Here is a 14,516-nt window from a genome sequence, read left to right as displayed (position 1 = left end):
TCAAGTACAATATTGAATAGGTAGGGAGAGAGTGGGCAGCCTTGTCTAGTTCCTGATTTTAGTGGGAACCTTTAGACCACCTTTTGTTGTCTAATTGCTCTAGGTAGAACTTTAAGAATTATATTGAATATTCAGAGAGAGATAGTGGGCAGCCTTCTCTTGTCCCTGATTTTAGTGGGATTGCTTCAAGTTTCTCTCCATTTTGTTTGATGTTGGCTCCTGGTTTTCTGTATATTGCTTTTACTATGTTCAAATATGAGCCTTGAATTCCTGGTCTTTCCAAGACTTTTATCATGAAGGGATGTTGGATTTTGTCAAATGCTTTCTCAGCATCTAGTGAGATGATCATATGGTTTTTGTCCTTGAGTTTGTTTATGTAGTGAATTACGTTGATGGATTTCCATATATTGAACCATCCCTGCATCCCTGGGATGAAGCCTACTTGATCATGGTGGATGATTGTTTTGATGTGTTCTTTGATTAAACAGTGGAATTTTATCCAACCATAAATGAGTAAGATTATGAAATTTGCATAAAATATGTAGACCATAAATTATATCAAGTGATATAATCTGGACTCAGAAATGCAAATATCATGTTCTCTATCATATATAGATCCTAGGTTTTTGAATGTTGTTACATATGTATTGACATGTGGATATGAGTCATAAAACTAAAAAGTCATAAAACCAAAAAGAAGGTTGCAGGAGACTAGAGAGATGGCTCAATGGTTAAGAGCATTTGCTGTTCACCCACAGGACCTGTGTTTAATTCCCATAACCTACCTGGTAGTTCACAATAGTCTGTAACTCAAGTTCTTGGTTGTCTGAGACCTTCTTTTGGTCCTCATGGACATAGCATGTATATGGTATGCAGACATACATTCAGACAAATCATTCCTACACATAATAAAATAAAAATCAATCAATCATGTCAATAAAAAGGACACCACAAGGAGGGAAAGGAAGTGTTAGGAAAGCAATGAAGAGAATTACAGTGTGTGCAGCATGAAATTATAAAGGGGCTTTAGGGTAGGAGGTTATGAGGAGGTCAGGGGATGGAGAAGAGAGTCTGGTATGAGGATCAACCCAGACAAATTATGTATGGAAATATTATAATAAAGCCTACTGTTTGTACAAAAAGTAAAAATACAAGAAAATAAATAATGAAGAAATATAGCTTTTAATAGAATAATGCTTTTATATTATTGGTTATTTTGAAAGGGGGGTTGCTATGTAGTCCAGGTTGATTTTGAACTCAGATCCTCTTGTCACAGCCCCCCCAAAGTGGTGAGATTGCAGACATAGGATATCACATTTAGCTGAAGAACATTTTAGGAAAGTAAATACTAAATATAACTATAACATAAGAGTAAAGGGCATCTTTACTTAGCAAGGTATGTGTGTGTGTGTGTGTGTGTGTGTGTGTGCGCGCGTGCGCGTGCGCATGTATGTCTGTTTCTGTGTGTCTGTGTATATTTATGTTTTTAGAGAGGAAACCAGAGATCAAACTTCCAACCGTGCCCTGGTTGGACTTTTTATTGGCTTCCCTGAGTCCCTCTCTTCTCTGACTGGTCTTGCCTGGGTTATCCTCCCTTAGATAGGCTTTTCCCCCTTCCCTTTAGCAGTTTATAAAGTGTTAATTTATTTTTTATTGAAAACATATTTTTCCATACAGTATATTCTGATTATGTTTTTCAGTCAGGTGTTGTACTAATAGGTCTGCCTTCACATGTTACTTGTCTTTTTTTCTTTGTGGATTTTAACATTGTCTTTGTTTTATACATTTAGTGTTTTGATTATTATGTGTTGTCGCTAATTTCTTACCTGGTCTAGTCTATTTAGTATTCTGTGTGCCTCTTGTACCTTGGTAGGTTTCTCCTTCTTTAGATCAGGGAATTTTTTTCTACAGGTTTGTTGAAAATACATTTTGGGGACAGGAGATATGCTCAGTGATTAAGAGCTGTTCCAGAGGACACAGATTCAATTCCCAGAACCTACACGAGAGCTCATAATTGTCTGCAACTCCAGTTGCAGGGGTTCTGATACCCTCATACAGACAAACATGCAGGCAAAATGTAAGTGCACATAAAATCAAAATAAATTAATTTTAATAAGAAAATATTTTTTGTTCTTTTGATGTGGGCTTCTTCTTCTTCTTCTTCTTCTTCTTCTTCTTCTTCTTCTTCTTCTTCTTCTTCTTCTTCTTTTTCTCCTTTTTCTTCTATTCCTTTTATTTGTAAATTAGATTATTTTCACACTGTCTCCGATTTCCTGGATGTTTTGTCCTGGATTATTATTATTATTATTATTATTATTATTATTATTATTATTGTTGTTGTTGTTGTTGTTGTTGATATTTTAGATTTAATATCTTCATCTGAGGTATCTATTTTTATATCTTGTATTCATTTCTTGATATTCTTTCTTCCATATCTTGTACTCTGTTAGTGAGGCTTGACTCTGAGATTTTTGTTTGAGTTCCTACATTTTTCATTTCCAATTTTACTTAAGTTTGAGTTTTCTTTAATGACTCCATTTCTACTTTCAGGTCTTGACCTATTTCTTCAATTCGCTCCAATCTTTGTGTTTTCTAGGTTTCTTTAAGGAATTCACTTACTCTTCAAGGACCTCTAACTTATTCATTAAAGGCTATTTTGAAGTCCTTGTTTTGTGTTTCAACTGTGTTGTGTTTCTCAGGGCCAAATGTTGTAGGAGACATCTTGTCCTGGCTGTTATTGACTGTTTTTCTGCTGGTGTCTGGGCATCTGGGTTTGAGATGATTGTAATTCTAGGTGTTGATACCTGATCTTGTCTTTGTTGGGTAAGTGTTCCTTTCCTTGGTATCTGTTGCCATTTCTGGATCATAGGAGATTGTGGTGAGTATGCATTTCTTGAGAGGGAATACTTCTGAGACCCTGCTAGGTGTGGCCCCTGAGGACCTAGGATAGAAAAGATTTTTAGGTATTGGTGGCTGACAGAAAGGAATGAGGATGTGCAAGAAGAGTGGGGCTGAGAAGGTCTACAAGAAGAAGGGAAGCTGGGTTTGCAATGAAGATCTGTGGATTCTCCAAGGAGTGGCATCAGAGAGGGAAAGATGGTTACTACAAAGATGGAGATGAGACTGGAGAATTTGCAATGGTGGACAGCAAGTAGAGTAAAGGTTGATTTTCTATCTGATTCCTGGTCAGCATGGCCAACAGGCTTCCAGGTAGAGAATGACTTTGGGTATTGGTGGCTGACACAAAGTGGGGTGAGGGTAGAAGGCTGTCTGTGGTGTCTCTAGGGGATGAGGCAGAGAGGGAAGATAGGATTTTGCGTGTCGACTGCTACAGGGCTGGGGTGAGTTTGGGGAATTTGTAATCTATAAGATTTTAAGTGTTGCAATACAAGAATCTCTGAAGGCGATATGGTTGGGACAATCTGGGAGCAAGGAACCACCCTTCTTAAAGTGATCTATTCCTGTTACCCAAGTTAACCCAAGTCCTGCTGAATTTCTTCAATCTTAGAGCAACATAGCTAGCAGTAGAGATATCACCAGAACATAGGCTGTTGTCATTTCCTCTGTGGAGAATGGATGGACCTAGAGATAATTGCATTAAGTGAAATAAGCCAGAAAGAAAAAAAGTCAAATATCACATGCTTTGTCTTATTTGTAGAGTCTGAATTGTATGCATGTATATATGTATGCCTGCATGCTTGTATGATATGAAAGTAGAATGGGGAGTATGAGAAGGGATAAAGAAGTCTAAAGAGTGGAGGGGACAAGAGAGGGAAAGGAAGTATGTAGCACATGAAAGCACAAAGAGGTGCTATTAAGAGAGATGAAAGAGTGGAGTGGTCGGGGTTGGGGGTGGAGAACAAGAAGGAAACAGAGTGACATGAAAACATCACTGTGGCACCCATTACCTTGCAAACAAACAAGCAATCTATGGCAGTGTTCACAATTTCACAGGCTCTTGCATTTAAAGGAAGAACTTGTCCTACACATTTTTGTATAAGAGGGTCAGCCAGTGATATCCAGCTGGTCATCTGTTTCCCTTCCATTCCAAGAAGTAAAGGGAAACCAAGTTTCAGGCATCTGGCTTTAGTGTCACAGGCTACCCCAGCACACACTTCCATTTCTAAACCACAGGACTCCCCACGAACTAAGCATCTCCCCCAGGAAAACAAAATGAGCCTGTGCAACGAACTGTAACTATTTGCAACTATGAATTATGAAGTTATTAATGTGGGAGATCCAAGCTTAGTTAAATTAGCTTGTAAGTGGCATCCAATCTATAGAGATTCTATTTGATCAGGATACTAGTCTAATTCATAGCTAAACTGCCTTCTATCTAACTCTCTCTGTAGGAACTGCCATTAATGAATCTCAGAGGAAAACCTTAATAAGCCAATGAGTAAAAGTGTTCTAAATCACATCCAAAATGTGTTAAACAGGACAGATTTCATGCCTGTAAACCTGTTTAGCTTTACATCTCCTGGCTTCCTCGGGGTCCACTTTTAAGAAGCTGAAAGCAGGGCTGGAGAGATGGCTCAGCGGTTAAGAGCACTGACTGCTCTTCCTGAGGTCCTGGGTTCAAATCCCAGCAGCCACATGGTGGCTCACAACCATGTATAATGAGATCTGATGCCCTCTTCTGGTCTGTCTGAAGACAGTTACAGTGAACTTACATATAATAAATAAATAAATAAAATTCTTAAAAGAAAAAAAAGAATCTGAAAGCAACTGAGAAGGAATTCAGTCTATATGCAATCTTGGAGGATGAATGATGTGCTAAAATTAAGGGAAACCAATGATAGACAATCCTTATCTCTTTGACAGCCTTTCTGTTACCACTTATGCCACAGTGCATTGTTCATGATTCATCTGCTCTCTCTCTCTCTGCCTTTTCTGTTCTCTCCCCATCTGTATCTCTGGTGGTGCTTGGAACTGAAGCCAGGGCCTTCCTCAGGCTAAACAAGTAGTCTACCATTGAGCTACATCCTTATCCCTGTCACCATTTGTCTAATCTATATATATTGTATTATACTATATACTATATATTATGTTATATATTAGACAAATGTATACATATATATATTTGACTTACATATGTGGTCTCCTTATATGCCCACAGTACTGGAAATAGAAGTAATGAGATGGTTGCCATGAATGATGGCTTTGAGCTTGTGGATGCTTATTTGCCTCTGATATCTGGTAGTGCTGTGTAGACAGCCCTTGCGCCTTGCCTCAGACCCTTTTTGTCTATTAATAGTCATTGGTGCAGGTATCAGCTACATGCAAGAATCCCTACACACACTTCAGTTACACAGAGTATTTTCTTCTTTCTGCCCCAGGGTATTTCTCATACTAGATGAGCCATTCTCAGGGAGAATCCACCATTTGATCATCTGGACACTTGTAAATAGGGTAACCAGCATAAAGAAAAGTTAACAGCACACAGTACTCCCTTTGACTGATATGGAGTGAAAGCTGGCATGTCAATGCTTTACTCTTCTAACCCCTGGGCAATATTTCTGTGTCATGTTTTATACATTTCCTTAGAAATTTCCTGCTAGACTAAAGTTCACTTGTTGACAGGAGTGGAATACTAAGCTCTTAAATTTGCTTTCCTTTTCTATTTCATCCTTGAGAGTATACCTATCCTTGTACCCTGAGTCTTGCATGCAAAGGCTATGCTCTCAGGGGAAAAGTAAGCAACGGCACGTGGCACTGGAAGTGTCCTGGAAAGCAGTCCCCAGGGTGGATTCTGATGCGAACCCACTGCCTTGGAGGCATTGCACTGTGGCAGTCACTGAGACTTACTGGGATGGAGAACTGTGGTGAGGAGAAGGTGCAAGAGGGAGCAAGGGTGTGGATGGAGGAGCCTGGGCTAAGGCAGCAGCGTTTGTGGGGATGCTGGTCCTCATCATGACTTAGAATGGCTGCCAGCAGCAAGCAGAGTTCTTCACTTCCTCTTTCAAAAGCAATGGGCCAGAGACAGGGCCTCCAGGAGTGGTTCTTTATTCAGCCAGACCCTGCAAACCTTCTGAAACCAATCTCTGTGTCAAAGAAACACTGTTAGGCTTGAGTTCCTGACTATGTCATAGGTAAGGCGGCTGGATTACTTCTAGAGTTGCTAATCACCAACCTTAGGTCAGTCATGGGCTGCACACAGAATTTATATCCTTCTAAACTCCACAGTTGCTGAAGAAGCCTGGATTGGATGGAGTATAGATTCTCTGAACTGTGTCTTCATTCCTTCATGGAATGCATCTTCATTCCCTTTAGAAACTGGAAACACAAAAATGACTATATATAAAATCACATATCAGGCTTACAAAAATATCCTGTTTGATATATATATATCTAAAAATGTTACAATGCAGTTCATTTCTTTATGTATAACCAAATGTTTAAATACACATTTCAATATACATTTTAAAGAATATATATTTATATTTTAGCTGGCACTATTGAGTTCCTACAGTATACTGCAGTGTCTCCTGTACCCTCATTTTCTGACCTCTTCATGGTCATTCATCAGGACATGTCCTCATACTATGCCATGACCTATATGTGTTCAGCAATGGTTTTACAAGTATGATTTCTTGAGGTAGCTTGCCATTCTGATCTGCGTGTATGGGTGTTCTGCCTACGTGAACATTTGTGTATTATGTGGGTGCCTGGTACCTAAAGAAGCCAGAAGAGGTTGTGAACTGCCTTATGGGTGCTGGGAATCAAATCACTGTCCTCTGGAAGAGCAGGTCTTAACTGCTAAGCCATTTCTCCAGCCAACCATGTGACCTCTGGAACTTGTATTATTCCTCTGTGGGTCTCCCTTCGTATTTCAAAAGTGCAAGGGGACTTACTGGGGACAACGTTGCTGGGAAGACTAAATAAACCAGAACATATAAGTAGTTTAGTACTGTGCCTGGTATGCAGCAAATGCTCAAAAAGGTCAGCCATAATATAAGTGTATATTTAAAAATATTCACTGAAATATATACTTAAATTAGTTTTGCTTAGCATATAAACAAGTATGTTCTATTGTGAAATTTCTATATATGTCATTATCAAAATACAGTTTATTTTTAAAACATGCTCCATGACATTTGTGTGTTTCCCATGTCTGAAGGGAATAACAATGTGTTCAGTGAGTGAATGAAGACACAGCAGACATACAAGCACTCTGTACATACCCAGAAGGGAGGATTGCCATGGAGAGGTAGAGTGGGAAGCAGAACCCAGGGAAGGTTTCTCCGAGAAGGTGGCATCTCATCAGGAGCTTAGCTGACAAATTGGCTTTTTCAGCCAAGAGCTCCAACAGCATTGGGAGGAGAAGGTACGTATGGGAAGATGTACAAGAGAGAATAAGTACAAAATATAAGGAATAGAACTGATGTGTCTGCAGTTTGGAACCAATCTGTGGAGGAGCCAGTGTTGTGTGGCTACAGGAGTGATTTTGTGGAAAGAATCCAAGCTTTGGATTATAGAACGATGTGCCTTTCTACCTCATCAGTTACTGCTTGAAAATCACCTGACCACTCTAAGCTTTTTGTTCTCTAAAATAAAAACAGTGTGCATAATCACCTACAGTATTTATGAGATAAGCAAGAACACACATAGGCTACCTTTCAGTGGCAAGCACAATGTTTAAAGGTGCCTGTTGAGTTGATTGCTAGAGTGGACATTATTGTTAAGAGCATCTTTATGCAGGACAGTGGCATTTTAATGCTGATGACATTAAATAATCAAAATTTATAGAGTTGATACAATTCAGGATGAACAGGAAGTCTGTCAGCAGTTGTCAGGGCATGGAGGTTGTCACTGCTTCCTTTAGCTGACTGGGAAGCAGGAGAAGGCAATGGGAACATTGCACATCCCCTGCTGAGACCATGCAGATTCCTTTCCTCCTACTTCTGATTACAAATCTGCAGACCATGGCTTTCTTTAGAATTTGTTTGATTTACCTGCAGTATTGGGCTATATTTCCTTCCTAGAAATCAACTCCCAGACATGGAGAACTAGCAAAGATGGTAAGAGCTTGCTGTACAATCACAAGGACCTGATTTTGAACCAAGAACCCATGCAAAACCAACCAACCAACCAACCAACTAACCAACCAACCAAGTAACCAACCAACTAACCAACTAACCAACCAAACAACCAAACAACCAAACAACAACAAAAAGCTGGACACGCAGGCACACTGTGCAGGCAGAGACAGGCAGGTCCTGGTGCTCAAAGGCCAGCCTGATCAGTGAGTCTCAGGCCAATGAGAAACCCTGTTTTGCAAAACAAGGCAGATAGTGCCTGAGAGAAGGACCCGAGGTTGACCTCTGGCTTCTGCACATATCTACAGGCAAGCACATGCATCTAAGAGTGCATGTGCATATGCTCACTCGTGCGTACATGCGTGCACGCATGCAAGCACACACCCCTCCCTCAACACTCTAAATCAGAGCTAATTCTGGGTCTATTACTATCTTAAATCCCTCTCTGGCAGTACAGGGAGTGGAGGAGATTCATTCTCCTAGAAAAACCACAGAAGGGATTATGATCATGTTTCTATTAGTCAAAGGCCTGCAGCATGAATCCTAGGGCTTTTCAGAGTGTTGGTGGCTTCTAGTACACTTCACCTGTCGCTTGTCCTTTACAGCCAGGAGCCAGAAGCTGCCTGGTGACCTCTGGGCTCTCACCTGTGTCGGACCTTTGGCAAAACACAAACACAATGTAGCTTTCCCTATATTTACTAGCAGTAACTTTTGGTCTTTTAAGTAGAGTTTAAGTTGTTGCTGTACTTACAGCCCAAAAGTGAAATGACAAAATAAGTGCTTTCTGAGATGGACTTTTATTTATGAAGTGAATTGTCACACTTAATGACCTCCTGTGAAATGAAGAAGCTGATGATCGAATGGACTCTTGTGTTTCTTTAAGAAAATGGGGATGGGAACCCCTATTGAGCATGTGAAGTTTGTGCTCTGGCTATTGAGGGGTAGGAAAAACTAATTTAATTTCTATACTAGAATTTTGGTGAGAGATGTGCCTCGAATTTATAACAAATTCTTTATGTATTTGACTCAGAGCAGATCACAAGAGCCCTTTAAAACTGATTATCTCTTTAGATACTTATTTAGATGCCAGAATTCTATTTCTTTTCCTTTAAAGGGAAGGCTGTTCTCAACATTAGCGACCATAGATCGTGGGGTCTTTAACCACTGCTGGTTTGGGATCCAGACAGCTTATATGTCTCTCTGATTTCACTACTTACTATTATTCACACTTTGGCAGGTTACATAACCTGCTGGAAAAGGCTGTAGACCTCATAGAAATATTGTTGAGTGCTGCAAATCAGCAAGTTGGTTCTGGACTCTGTGTAATGTTTAATAGATGGCAACAGCCATTCATCTCATGCCAAAAATCTACAAAAATCATATGCCAAAAATGGGAGCATATTGGAGGTCACTGGCAGCACCCAGGACTAGGTAAACTAAGTTGTAATAAGGAAGAACCTTTCTCAGAGAGTTAGTTTCTCCTTTCTCTCTCAGGAGTGTCTGCTGAGGTTTAGTATATATGTTGGAGGCCTGGCTTCCTGTAGGCAGAGGAGCTACACTGAAGATACTTTAGAATCGAGCCAGGTACTATGTGTTGATTTATGATCAGAAGCACATTCAGGGCACTGGTCCACAGGGAGTCTGTTGAATGCTGAGTTGTGGCAGTCTACGTGGAGTCCTAAAAAGGCAGATGGAAATATGTCGTGACTTTATGTAATGAGAAGGAAAGTTTTCTGTGGAGGGTCAGTCCTGCGATAAGCAGAGTGAGATGGTTAAAGCAGGGCACATCTGTGTAAAGATTTCTTAAAGATAGAGCAGATCTGTAGATACCGTGAGTTCTGATTTTGCTATTCACTCTGTCTTCATCTGTCTTACACACACACACACACACACACACACACACACACACACACACACACACACACACACACACACACACACACACACACACACACACACACACACACAGGCTTATATTTTTCAAAACCTACTTTAATAAGGATTCTTAAATGCTTCAACCTTCCTTATAGCCCAATGACAAAAGGTCGGGGAGGAAGATGGTTAATAGGAGAAGGGGGATGTGGACCTGTTTAGAAGTAGTTCCTTGGGGAGATTCCAATATCCGTTGTCTGCAGTCCAGTCCACTAGCAAAATACCAAACATGAATCAGTAGTAGTGGCTTGATCCAGAAGAAAGTGCAAGGCTCCATGACAAGAAGCAGTTGGAATACCAGCAGAAGTTCTTTCTCTCTAAGAAGTTACGACAAGCAAAGATCAGAGAAAAAAGCAAGGCAAAACAATGGCAGAGCACCATCCACTGTCTATTGGGTTATATTTATACTCTTTCCAAAAATCACATGCCCTTTTACCAGGCAACTTCCAGAAAACCACCATAGGTCTGTTCTCAGCAAGATATCCTCCCAAGTATCTGCTTCAGGAAAACATTCTCTCATAAGACCAGAAAAACATCACAGGACGCAACCGAGTCTCCAATGAAATCAGAAATTTCTACTATAGACACACACACCCCTACCTACACCCCCCCACACACTCACACCCACACCCATACACCCACACCCCACCCCCACACCCATACCCACACACCCACACCCACACACCCACATACCCACACCCACACACCCACACCCACACACCCACATACCCACATACCACAAAGACCTTGTTTTTGAGACAGAGTTTTTATCCTTGAACTTGAAATCCTCCTGTCTCAGCCTCTTAAATGTTAGGACTATAAGCATATTGATAAAATAAATTAAAATTAGAATTATCTAGGCTTTTGGGATTGTACCCAAGAAATAGTTGCTAAGTACAATGTCATGAATTTTTTGTAGGGTTTTTATGATTTTAGCTCTTGTAGTTAGGTCTTTAATTTATTGTGAGTTTTTATATGTGCTATAAAGATCTAATTTCATTTTTTGAGATGTTTTCTCCAGTATAATTTTAATATTACTGTAATAATTTATTTATTCAGTTATTTATTTACAGGCATTCATGTTATCTTCTTATTTTTGTTCTCTTTCCTTTAGCTCTTTAAAAAGATATTATCAAGGCTGGAAGGATGGCTCAGGAGTTAAGAGCACTGGCTGCTCTTCTATAGGTCCTGGGTTCAATTCCTAGCACCCACATGGCAGCTCACAACTGTCTGGAACTCCAGTTCCAGGGGATCTAACAACCTTACACAGGCACACATGCAGACAAAATACCAATCAGTGCACATAAAATAAAATAACAAATAATTTAAAAAGTTGGTGTTATTTGGAACTCGAGAGATGGCTCAGAGGTTAAGAACACTTGTTGATTTTCCAAGGACCAGGGTTCAATTCCTAGCACCCATGTGGCAGCTCACAATGGTCTGTAGCTACAGTTTCAGAGGATCCAATGCTCTCTTCTGACCTCTGAGGGCACTTTCTACTCATGTAGTGCAAAGACATATGTGGACAACACACCATATACATAAACTAAACTGACAGTAAGAACCACTATTCAGGCACATGGTATTGGATTAAATGTGTAATGGACTTTAGGCATATCGCCCTCTATCCCTTTTCTTCTCACCGTTCCTTCCCCCAGCGGTCCCCTATTTCCCCAAATAAGTTTTAATGCTTATTTTTTGAGGTTGTCTCTTGTCTTTCATAAGTTTATGTATATGTAATCCACTACATCTGCTTAGGGTCATATGCATGAGCCAGGGTGGGAGCTTATTTACTACATCAAGAACAACTTTCCATCAGTGACACCTCTAAGGAATATGACTCTCCATGTCCTAGCAGCAATTATCTGCTGGTAGCTCCCTGGGGAGCTATTATCTAGGAAGAATATTTCCATTCAAACTATTTTTCTTTTGTAGCTCACAAAGTAAGTATTTCCCCTTGTTGTCACATCATTGAAATAAATGTCAATTTAAATAGGCACATCTGCAAATTTGAACTAGGATTCACATATGAGGAGAAAACATTCAGCATTTCCCCCATACAGCTTTTATGTCTACTTTCGTGTCACATATTCGTATGGTATTTTATGTGTCTATATAAAATCTAGACACAGTAAATGAGAGAAAACATGAGATTAGTTTTTCTGAGGTTGACTTAATTTAATCTGATTATCTCTAGTTGTTTTCATCAACACCTAGACAGGTCACTTATGAATCTACTTTAGTCTTTGTCTTATTTAAGGTTTGATTGCTGTAAAGAGACACCATGACCAAGGCAACTCTTAAAAAGGAAAATGTTTACTTGGGGCTAGCTTACAGTTTCAGAGGTTTCGTCTGTTATCCTCATGGTGGGAAATATGCAGGCAGCAACATTCAGGCAGACATGGTACTGAAGAGGAGTTGAGAGTTCTACTACATCGTGATCCACATGCAGCAGAAGGAGACTGTGTGCTGCACTGGGCATAGCTTGAGCAGAAGAGACCTCAAAGCTCACCTCCACAGCAGCACACTTCCTCCAACAAAGCCTCATTTCCTAATAGTACCACTTCCTATGGCTAAGCATTCCAACACATCATACAGGGCATCTGCATAACTTCCTAATTCTCCAGTATATGCCGATGTTTGTAAATGTCTTGAATTACTAAGGAATTTATCTGGATCGTCCTTTCAAGTTTTCACTCAGTGGAATACTATACAGCAAGAAAAGGGTGATGTATGGAATGGCACAGATAGATCTCACAGACATTATTTAGAGTAAAAGAAGTCATGTACAAAAAAGTACACATTGTATCATTCTGTTCATATATAATTAAAGAACAGAGAATAAAAATAGCAGTTATGTCTTGGAGCTGACAAGTATTGGCTGGGAAGGAACATAAAGACATCCCTGGATTCTGGAATGATTTGCATTCCTGATATAGATGGTGGCTATGGAAACACACTGAGCAGATACTGGTAAAGTGTGCTCTGTCTGTGTGTGGCAAGCAACAGGGGTATGCCTTTCTAAGCATTTGTTCTAATGGGAAAGACGTTATTGATAACTAACTTTGGTAGTGCATGGGTGCTGTGGACATACAGGGTAGGGAGAACACAGGAAGTCCAGGCATGATGAGGAGTCAATGGCTCAGCTGAGAACAGTAAAGCATACGGTCAGGGAAAGGGATTAAAAAGAACCTAAAGGAAACATCAGTATATTCAACGGTCAGGAAGGGAGAGAGTGAGTCATATCTGAAGACTTAAGAGCTAGTGAGGGACTTGGTTAGTAGAGTGCTCACATAGCATATATGAAACTCTAGGTTTGATTCCAGCCCTACAAACAACTGGGTGAGATGGCACAGGCCTGGAATCCAGGTCGTCCTAGGTTACATGCCGAGTCCAGGCCAAAAGAGACAAATTATTATAGGTGGGGAGAGGGGAACAGATCAGGGTGAAGCATGGAAGCTGTTGATGTCACTGGGGAGACACTTTTGTTCACTTGATGAAGAAGTAGTGTTTTTAAAGACAGGGAAAGCAATGGCCTGGTTTTAGTCAGGATGGAATCAAGATTAGATTCTGGGAGAGGAACTAAGGAAGGCCTTGCACGGTGGTCCAGGGTCAAGCCCCAGCTAAGAAAGAGGTGGAGAGCTGGGAGGAGCCTATTGTAGCTGGAGGGTGTGTGTGTGTGTGTGTGTGTGTGTGTGTGTGTGTGTGACAGAAGTGAAGACCTTGGGTTGGCAGAAGTGCTGAGTGGGGAAGAGGCAGGATTCTTCTCCATTTGCCTCCATTTTGACATGATTAGGTACAATGGTTGGTTTTGTCAACTCAACACAAACATACACATATATGTGAGGAGTAATTTCTTTATTTATTTATTCTTTATTAGATATTTTTTTATTTATATGTCATATGATATCTCCTTTCCAAGTTTCCCCTCCGAAAAAAAGAAAAAAAAAACATAAACAAAACCAAACCCCTGTTCCCTCCCCCCGACCCCTGCAATTACCACCCCACCTTCTCCTGCTTACTGGCCCTGGCATTTCCCTACACTGGGGCATAGAATCTTCACAGGGCCAAGGGCCTCTATGAGGAGAAATTTCAATTGAGAAATGTCTTCATCAGATTGCCTGTAGGTAAGTCTTGTGAGGGCATTTTTTTTTTTTTCTAATTTTCGACTGATTTGGGAGGGTCCAGGTTACTGGGAATTGTGCCAGCCCTGACCAGGTAGTCCTGAGTTGAACAAGAAAGGAGACTGAACATGCCAATAAGAAGTGTTCCTCCATTGCCTCTCCTTCAGATTCTGCCCTGACTTCCCTCAATGGATTGTGCTGGTGATATTAAGTTCAGTAGATTCTTTCCCCACCAAACTGCCTTTGGTCATGGTATCCTTTTCGTCATTATCTTTCTCATAGTTAGAAAAGATTAGATATCTTTCTCATAGTCAGAAAAACAATTAGGGAAAGGCACGTAGCAGACCCTACAGAAGACTGTACTACTGTTGTTTAATTTGGACTTTGAACTTCCAGGGCTACTTCGTTCATGACTTTACTT

This window comes from Mastomys coucha, unplaced genomic scaffold (genome assembly GCF_008632895.1).
Source record: "Mastomys coucha isolate ucsf_1 unplaced genomic scaffold, UCSF_Mcou_1 pScaffold21, whole genome shotgun sequence".
Classification (NCBI taxonomy): domain Eukaryota; kingdom Metazoa; phylum Chordata; class Mammalia; order Rodentia; family Muridae; genus Mastomys; species Mastomys coucha.
The sequence above is the reverse complement of the archived record's forward strand: the minus strand, read 5'-3'. Positions refer to the sequence as shown.